Below are 10,735 nucleotides of genomic sequence, written 5' to 3' on the forward strand. Positions count from 1 at the left end.
GAAAGAAAAACACAAAGCAAAACAGTAAACAAGACATTGATGATGATGATAATAATAATAATAATAATTAAAAAAAAAATAATAGCAACAATAATAGTAATACATATTATTGAAACATATGTAAATATCAAAGAACAATACTAATAAGTATAATAAAAAACATGGCTCCAATTTTAAAATAACTCCTAGCAAATAATTTTACTATAGAAATGACTCTGCTGTATTTATACTTCTTGCACAGTGTAACCTAAGGGTAGATGATGAAGTTGAATTAATTATTTTTAGTCTTATTCAGCATTGTAGTCAAAGGATTTAAGCTTAGCACTGAATACATATTCTTAAAAGAAAACAAACTTCTTCAATATAGAGAAAGAGGAGAGGAGGAAAGCCAGGGTGACTTACCAGTAAAGTGATCTCTGCAGCTGGGATAGTGCAATATTCTCCCTGCTAGATCCCTAGTGATTCCTAGCAGTGAGTGGAGTGAGCAGATCTGGGAGACACTTCCAGCTCTTTTGGGTCCTCTCAAGGAGATCTGTAAAGATCTGGATGACGTCACTGCAGTTGTGTGTGTCTGTGTGCACTGAAGAGAAAAAGGCTGTGTGTATGTATGTGTGTGTGTGAGAACAGAGAGACAAGAGAGTAATCCCAGCAGTCTGATGAAACTTGCCACACTTGTAGGTAATTTCATTGTTTCCTTTGCAGTTATAAGCAGGTACTGGATCACATCACCATCTTGTGTAGTCAGATATATATACAATATGTACAGCTGACACATCCTAGACTAGAACATAATGTCTGACTAATGGAGGAAAACACATTTCCTGTTTAATAAATAACTGGGGAATAACTAGGGAAATCCAACATCTGCATATATCTCATATATCTCTGTTGTAGACGAGTCACTTTCCCTTTTTGTCATGTTTCCAAATATACTGCATTGTATAGTACGCCAATATTTGTAAAATCTGTTATATCTATTTTTATTGTATTTAAGCTTGCTTTGGAGATTTTATACAGATACCTTAATTTGCAAGTATATTTTCTCCCTTTTACACAAGTGACAAGTTTTATCATTATATTAGTGCCATATGTAATTATATTTGAAGCAATAATATTGCAGTTTCTATTAAAAAATTATTCTAAATGCGTCCCTGAAAGGCCATCCTGTTAAGGTTCCTCATGGTCACTACCACGACTAATGACCGAGCCTTTGGGACACACATAACTTAATCTATCTGTATTGTTCTCAGTAGGAAAGTGATCTTAATAATAGACACATGGCATTTTTCTGGGGGGGGGGGGGGGGATAGATAATGTGATGTTGGAAGCCAATAACAAGGTCTTACCTGGGGGATTTCTTTGTGTTCTCTGGCTTAATATCCATGTTTGTAAAGCTAGCCATACCTTTTATTAAATCACTAAATAGCAGGATACAGGGAGAGACTGCAAATTAAGGTCTAATAGGCATGGAATATTTAGAGGAGTTAGCCGGCATTGAAGGAATTTATGTGGACCTGGAAATCCTATAGGAGGGCAACAGGGAGGTCATCACTATCAAGTCTATGTGGGACATAATGGGGCCAAAAGTCAATGGGGATAATGTCTACAAAGCTCTTTATGAGATATATATATATGTTCTAGCTAGTCTACTATAATGTTCTTCAAGATCTTCTATCTATCTATCTATCTATTATTTATCTATCTTCTATTTATCGTTGAAAACAAGCAGCAGAACAATGAGTACTAAGTAGAGATGAGCAAAACGAGTCGATCCGAACCCGAACGTTCGGCATTTGATAAGCGGGGGCTGCTGAAGTTGGATAAAGCCCTAAGGCTATGTGGAAAACATGGATATAGTCATTGGCTGTATCCATGTTTTCCAGACAACCTTAGAGCTTTATCCAAGATCAGCAGTCCCCGCTAATCAGATGCCGATTGTTCCGGTTCGGATGGACTCGAACCCGAACCCGGTACGCTCATCTCTAGTACTAAGTCGTGGCGTCAGCAGGTGCAGTCTTGACCATAGACCAATGTATATAAATCCAGTAGATAACCCACACACACACTCACAAGATGTGGAAAAGTAACACAGTGTTTATTCCATCAAAAAATCAGAAAAGCATCCAGCATAGCAGTCTACCGGTGTGCAACATTTCTGCGGTGTCACACCACATGAAATTTTCAATGATTGAAAATGGTGGTGAGATATTGCAGAAACGTTGCATCATGGTAGATGGCTGTGCTGCATGCTTGTTTCATATTATAATGGAATAAACACTGCATTACTTTTATACTGATTGTGAGTGCTGTGGGCTATCTATTAGATCTATGTATCTGTCTGTCTATCTACATTCTTTGTAGTAATCTATCTAGTTATCTATCTAGATATCGGATCTGTCTGTCTATCTATCTATCTATCTCTATCTACTATATATATATATTGTCTATTTACATTCTATGTAATAATATGTCTATCTATCTCTATCTATCTATCTATCTATCTATCTATCTATCGTCTGTCTACATTTATAATAATCTATCGTCTATCTACAATCTATGTATCTATCGTCTATCTACAATCGATATGTATCTATCTACCTACCAATCATTTTGCAATCAATCAATCAATCAATTAATAAATCCTCCACTATCTATCTGTTATCCCTCCCTCACCACCCTGCCCCACCTATGAATCATTGATCCTTGTTTGCTGTTTTTCTAATTTCCCCCCTCAACTGGTTCACTTAACAAGTAAAAAAAAATATTAGAATATCCTTGTGGCCTTTACAAGTAGTATCCTGCAGCATGTGTGCCTAGGGTGAAGGATTCCACATCTGCAGTGTGGATTCCCCACACGTCTGCTTAGGATGATTGTGATGAAAGCAGCCAGGGTACAAGGCTGTTTATTGGCATCCATGAGCTACTACTTGTCTCCTAAACTCTTCCTTAAAGACACTTAAAGAGATGGAAGACCTCAAGCAAAGGATTTAATGGTGATCTGCAAAAGATTATTCCCAACAGTTTAATGCACTTAACTAAACCACCAGTTTCCCCTGTCATAACTCAAATAAAATATGGAAAATATCAAGCAGATAACACAATGACAGAAGAAAAGAGGAAAAAGGAATTCCTCCCTATTTACTCCATCGATTCTGGGCTGAATTTAACTCTTCCCCAGGATGATCTATTGTTATATGTTTTTCCTTAGGATACATTTTTTTTTAACTTTTCCCATAAGTAATAGGATTTCTCATTGGCCCCTTGCTGCCATTGTATGGATCTGTGTGATTGTCATGTTAGAAGATCAGTCAGTCCTAGGCCAGCCCAGTCACATCACTAGTGACATCACTGCTGTGTCTGTTACTGACTGGCTCACCGGTGTAAAGCATGTCCCTTCATCATCCAGAGATGCCAACAGGGATGCATCAGAGGATAGAAACAATTCAGTGTGGATTTTTTAAAGTAAATATTTTGAAAAGTTTTATTAATTAAAAATTTTGGGGACATCAATTTTTTTTTGTTTCAACAAAAATTCTGTTAAAATCAAATTATATATCTTCGGTAATAGTTTGTAAGAGAAAGAGTTAACTTATTTTTATGCACAAAAGGGTCGGGTGGTAGAGCAAAGACTCATTTATTCTATTCTACTGTTCTTATGTTAACAGCTGTATAAGTTTCCTGTCTGGGTTGCATAGAATGAGAGTGTCTGACAGGTGGCTTAAAAGTGTGTATTCTCAAGAGCAACAACATAATTGCATTGAAATTATTATTTTATGATGCAGCATATGCTGTGTTTAACACACACACACACACACACACACACACAAACACACAGAATATATAGGTACAATATACAGCAGTGGCTACATTGACTGTCTGATAGCTATATAGTCGGCATGTCAATCATGGCCAAAGGATTATACAAATGCATTAAAAAATTACTGAAGCTGCCGACTGAATCCCTTAGATCATCAATGATCTTCAGCAAATTGTGTACAATATGTTTAGTGATTTATTTTTTGGGGCACAAAAAAGTCTACTTAAGAAAAGTCAAGCCTTACAGTGTGCATCAGCTGCTGTATGCCCTGCATGAAATCATACAGTGCCCCTTACAGTGACCAGGGCAGGAGAACCCCCCCCCCCCCCTGTGCTGTGATTTTACATGACATAGAAGGGCAACTTTTGTAATAGTAATAGTAATAAACTAAAAGTACTACTAATGTTAATTGTAATCAGAAGCTGGCCATAAACATTAGACAGCTGATGGGTGAATGCTATCGCTCCTGATTCCCCCACACACCTGCACACCCGACTTAGCTGAGCATGCATGACTTTAATTATTGAGAAGGGGCGAGCCACTGCCAGACAGCTCTGGTGATCTCCCCTGAGAACAAAAAGATTGCAGGTGTAGAAATGCAGCTACCTCATTCTTTTCTTCGCCAAAAAAATTCTTTCCCCCGCTGTAATGATTGCATGTTTAACCTCTTTTTTAAATTTTTTGTGCTTATTTTAATGTTATTGTCAGGATGGGGAGGTAGGGATGAAACACGACAGTGATCCCTAAGCCTGAACCCGCACACTATCCCTACCTACTTGCCTCAAACGTCCCTAGGCAGCCGCGGACAACCACGAAGGCGGTCCCTGCTCTTGTATAAGTGTAACACAGAACGAGACAGACAAACAAACAAAAAAGGAGAGTCAACATGCCAAAGTCAAAACCAAACGGGCAACTCAGTACAGAATCAGTAAGCAATCGGGTAGTCAAAGGTCAGATGGGAAGTCAGGTAACAGATCGAGCAAGCAGAGGAATTCAGAACGGGGATCGCAGGAATAGACAGGGGTAGCTGGGATCAGGGCATAAACCTTAATAGCCAGCAGATAAGGACTGACTCAGCTTTCTTTTATGAGGATAAAGAGCCCGGTCCGGATTCCCATTGGACCAGTGCTCTGATCCTCAAGGTTCCGGACAGGCTGAGTAATATGTAAATCAAAAGACTTGCTCAGCTGTAGCAATCAAGTCTAGCAGAGTTCAGTGTAATTCCTGCATTGCCGGAAGCTGAAAAGCAAGCGAGTGTGTCACACAAGAGTAAAAACAGGCCCAGTTCACACCAGGCTACTGCACATTCCTGACAGTTATACAGAGTTGACTAAGTTCACACTATGTAAAAATGACGTCCGTCTTTCATAACAATGGTCGTCATTGTGCAAATATTTAAAAATAGAAGACGTTATTTGCACAATGACGGCCATTGTCATGAAAGAAGGCCGTCATTTTTATATAGTGGGAGCCTAGCCTTTAGAGGAGACAAATGAAGACTGTGGTAGACTGAGCAATATTTTTAATTTTTGCATTGACTTTTGCAACCACAGATTGTGAGGCCCAGGCACCTCTTGGTCTCTCGGTTCGAGACATCACTTTGGTCTATTAGTTACAAAAGCATTGATGTAAAGCATAATAGATCATGAGCAAATATGTTCTCTGGGGTCAGAGTACTTCACCTTCTGTTCAGAAAAAGAGAATTCTGTATCTTCCTGTGTCATTATATAACTTTTGTTTGAAGAGGAATAATGGTCTTAGCCGTAACCTCCCTCAATATTTCTGTGTGTGTGTGTAGGTCTATATTCTGATATATATTACAATGCTACAAACTAAGAAGATTTTAGACAATGGTTTGCATATATCTTTAGGCTATGTTCACACACAGAAAGTTAGATTTGTTATTTATTTCTATTTAAAAATCTCAAGTCTTTCAGTACTTTAAGCGTATGTCCTACAGGAAGTTGTGTATTCTTTCCAGTCTGATACAGTGCTCTCTGCTGCTACTTCTATCCGTGACAGGAACTGTCCAGAGCAGGAGAGGTTTTTTTTTTTTTGCTACTGGACAGTTCTTGTCAGGGATTTGCTACTGGACAGTTCTTGTCACGGACAAAGGTGACAAGAACTGTCTGGTCTGACACAGAGAGCACTGTGTCAGACCAGGCAGAATACACCACTTCCTGCTGGCCATACAGCATCTGATAAGTACTGAGTTTTTTAAGTAGAAGTAAGAAAAAAAAAAAAAAGTGCACCGAAGAACCCTTTTAAGATTGATGTCTTATCCCTTATCCTCTGCCACCCTCATCTATCAGCTGTTTGAAGCCTCTTCAATGTTGGCAGTACTTTGAACCTCTACAACTAAAATGTATGGTGATGCAGGTACAAGCACTTGTAAACATTGAAAAAAATGTTGTGGTACTCCTTGATTGGTGGGACCCAGTCTATTTATTGTTTAATAAATCTACATTTAAAATTATTTCCCTTGTACCCCCCTAGCTCCCCTTTCCACACCCCTGCATTCAAATGGAGATAAAGGGAAAATCCCCTTACCCTTTTGAAACGTCTTGTATCTATTTACACAATTTTTCCAGTTCTCTGTTTTCAGAATCTTCTGAGATTTATGCACCATTAGCATCAGGGCAGCCAAGCGATTGTTATCTCTCCCATTCTGCCCAAACACACCAACATTTGGCACCGTCGAACATTCCTGTGTTTTCTATAGTATGGGTATGCTTTACACAGGTCTGGCAGTGGCATATCTCTTCGAGAACAAGGGGTCAGGCAGGGGTCAGGCAGTGAAATTCCACCATGCCTGATCCTTTTCTCCACCAACATCATCTGTTGGGGAAATGTCTGGAGACCCTGATACTCTTCACTATTTCGGGAATGTGTGTGTGTTTGTGTGTCTGTGGGTGTAGGAAAAAAAAATAAAAAGACCATTGGAGTCTGGACACCCGAGACTACAAAATGATGTTGGTAAGTGGATTTTTTTATCAAGCTGGCCACAGGTTCTGTTTCATTTCCTCCTTTACTTTCATCCTACTTTGTTTCCTATACCATTTAAAGTAAGAATCACACTACTTTTATGTATCCCAGGAGATGAGCCATGTCCCCCGTCATCCTCCTCCTCACTGTCCTGTATCTGGCTCCAAGACAACTGGCAACTCTGCAGTAGGAAAAAAAGGTAGTTAAACCCAACCTTCATGTTTAAGCCCCATCACTTCTGTCGGCCCCTAGCCAAAGATGGAACAGATCAGCAAGAGAATATGGGCCCTGTTATGCTGCGTTTACATGAAACGATAATTGGCCTGATCGTACAATTAACGATGTCGGAGTAACAATTTTTTTTTCATAACGATCAGCGTTTAGATGGTACATTATATCGTACGGAAAATCGTTTTGCGATCGCTTAAGCCTATCTCACACATTGGTTAAATTGGCAAACGACCGACACGATCTGCGAATTTTTTGCGAACGACGATTTGAGAACATGTTGTAAGATCAAAATGAACGATTTCTCGTTCGCCGTTTGATCGTTCGCTGCGTTTACATGTACGATTATCGTTCGAATTCGATCGTTATCGTGCAAATTCGCACGATAATCGTTACGTGTAAATGCACCATTACACAGAACGATTACCATGTGAAAAATCGTTATATGGTTTGAATTTAAGCGATAATACTTTTGTGTGTATGCAGGCAGCCATCAAAAACTAACAAAAATTTGTTCATATGTCAACAATTGGATCTTCAGAGCTGACCATAAAATCATCATTAATTGTTCATAATTACAATCGTTCATATACTAGAGTATATGAAAGATCGTAATTGCCATCGCAACTAACGACTATCGCAACTAACGACTATGATTTCAGATTGTTCCCAAAAGTGCTCGTTTGCAATAGTTTATGGTTCATCCTGGAAACAAAACCTCGCTTCGTCTAATAGCACCCTAACCCATGTGTATTTTTACAAGGCTCTTTCAGGATTTGACAGTCCAGAAAATGCTGCAAAATGGCAAACAGTGAGGGCAGCAACATTTCTTGTGTCCACCAGCTAAAAGGACAATTGTAACAAAAAGGACAATTCTTGCTCTGATCACATCATGAAGCAAAAATGAAAAAAAGCAACTAAAAACTGTTAACGTGAGTGGAAAGCTCAGTACGTCCATGTATAGAAATACAAAAATATGCCCTTCCTGTTAACATTAGTGGTCTGTAGAGGAAGTTTATGTAATATGGTATGTTTTATTACGCCATATGTAGTGCAATTAACAGAATGGAACAGTATTTCAATATTTCTAGCCTCTTAATGAATTACAATTTTATTATAGGTTTTTATATTATATGTTGCCATGTCGGCATAACATTTCCTTGCACAAGTTTTTTCAGGTGAATGGCTAAATTCTCAGATGATATGTGATATGTCAAAATATATCATAAAACATTCTATTTATTTCTCCTTGCTTATAGCACTAAAAAATTCAGCAATGCTGTACAGGAATTAGGTCAGATCAACTAAAACGGACTAATTCCTAGGCTATGTTCCCACGACATCTTTGTAGGTAAAATACCGGCCTTAAAAAATGGTTGTGATCATTTTATACGGTCATCTAATTAAGAAACAACGGCCATTATTTCGCTTAAGGGCGCATTCAGACATACAGAATCCGCAGCAGATCTGCAGCAGATTTGGTGGAGCATATTTGAAGTTGCAGATTTAAAGCAAAGCATGGTGGCTCAGTGGTTAGTACTGTAGCCTTGCAGCGCTTGGTCCTGGGTTCAAATCCCACCAAGGGCAACATCTGCAGAGTGTTTGTATGTTCTCTCCATGTTTCCTCCGAGTACTCTGGGTTCCTCCCACACCCAAAACATACAGATAGGTGAATTTATATTGTGAGCCCTAATGGGGACAGGGACCAATAATTGCCGAAACTATGTAAAGTGCTGCGGAATCTGTGTGCGCTATACAAATAAAAGCATTATTATATAGCAAAGCAAATTTGAGCCGTCAGATCTGCTGCGGATCCTGTACTTGTGAACGCATCCTTAAAAGACGTTGTGGGAACATAGCCTAAGACTGTGTAAACTTAAGGTGCCTATACACCTTCAATAACTGTCCAAAAACAGTCGGATCGGGCAGTAAAAATCCGTTATGCTGGACCTTTAGTTTCACCAACATTATCAGCCGGGAAATCTTCCAGTGTCATTTAAAGTGTCTACAAAATGTCTAAAAGTCATAATTAACGTGGAACCAACCATGTGAGTCACACACCTTACACCAGAATTCTGGTACAATCTATAAACAGGTTGTCCAGCGAACACAAAACAGCTAACACCTTGCTGGCGCTGAGAACCCCCCCCCCCCCCCCCTTTGAGATGTAAGGATCGGGGCTAAGTCGTGATCATCACATGCGGACGATATCAAATAGCTACACAGAGTCTCCTCAAAATCTGAGACACTGTACAGCTATTGAACATCTTGATCCAGGGTATTTCATCTGAATGCGATGATTGCGACTTATCCTCCCCCACATCTTGGAGGGCTAACTTCCGAGAGAAGAAATTTCAGAAAGTGAGCACTGGCTTCAGCCATCCTCTCTTTGCCGGACAACACCTTTAACTACCCATAGAAAACAAAAGTCTTGAAATATTCCAGTTTTCTTACAGACCATTACAGCACATGAACTGACATGTCCTGTTCTCTGCAGCTTTGTTTCTCATTCTGGTGTGTAGACTGAGACAAGATGTGCAGAAGGTGAGGGATGTAATGAGTACTGTATTGTAATCATGGAGGTATAGCTAAGGTAGAATACTACACTGTACATATATATAAAGCTGTTTATGTTTTCCCACTGTTCTGCTTTGTCTTAGGAACAGAACAACTGAAAAATCTAGAGTGGCCAGATCCACTATATGCCAGACACCAGTGGCGCCCAATGGAGCCCATAGACTTTAATGGGGTCCATCGGATTGCTTTCATGGTGCCTGGCATTGTAATAGACAAACTAGCACAGCACTCTGCACACATTTCTGGAGAAAAATGCAACAGAGGCTCTGAATAGAACCTCCAACACAGATGGGAAATTAGACAAAGGCTCTAAGTGAAGGTCTGCTTTCACTCTCTAGGGGAGAGGGCTGTACTCCATTACTTCCTGGAGACTGCGCTAGTCTATGATATTCCTTTCTCATCTCATTTCCATTCATTGCAGCTGGCTTAAAGCACACATACTACTGTACGGTCTATACTGACCGTACAGAAAGGAATTGTGATTCATCAAAATGGCATAAAATAGCTACAGTAACTAAAACAATAACAACATTTCTAAAAAATAAGTCTCCTATCTCAAGCAATTGCACTAGGGTGAGTTTTATAGGAAATCAATTTACATACAGTGTTAGTGCTAGAGTACTTCCACATCCACATATATCTATATATGCATACATGGGTTGGATCCTAACCCGGGATCCCAGTGCCATACGGCAGCAGTGCAACACACCCAACCGTCTATAACCGAATCTGGGAAAAGTTTTTTTTTTTAAATCTAATTTGACAAAATCCATTCAAAATAAAGGCTGTATTTTATCATCCTCATGGGACAAGGACCACAAAGCAGTTGAAGGTGGTCAATTCTTATGTTCTGTGCCATTTGCAGATTACTTTGCATTCATCTAAGAGTTTTTTTTTAGTTCGGCAAAGTACTTTAAACCAGGGGTAGGGAACCTTGGCCCTCCGGCTGTTGCAAAACTACAACTCCCATCATGATAGGAGTTATAGTTTTGCAACAGCCAAAGAGCCAAGGTTCCCTACCCCTGCCTTAAACATTTACGCTACTTATTGCAACACGACGCTCGCCGTCAAATGTTTTGTATATATCAACTTGCATTTCCAATCTTTTTTTTCGTGTTATTATTCCCC

The sequence above is a fragment of the Dendropsophus ebraccatus genome, chromosome 1 (genome assembly GCF_027789765.1).
Source record: "Dendropsophus ebraccatus isolate aDenEbr1 chromosome 1, aDenEbr1.pat, whole genome shotgun sequence".
Lineage (NCBI taxonomy): Eukaryota > Metazoa > Chordata > Amphibia > Anura > Hylidae > Dendropsophus > Dendropsophus ebraccatus.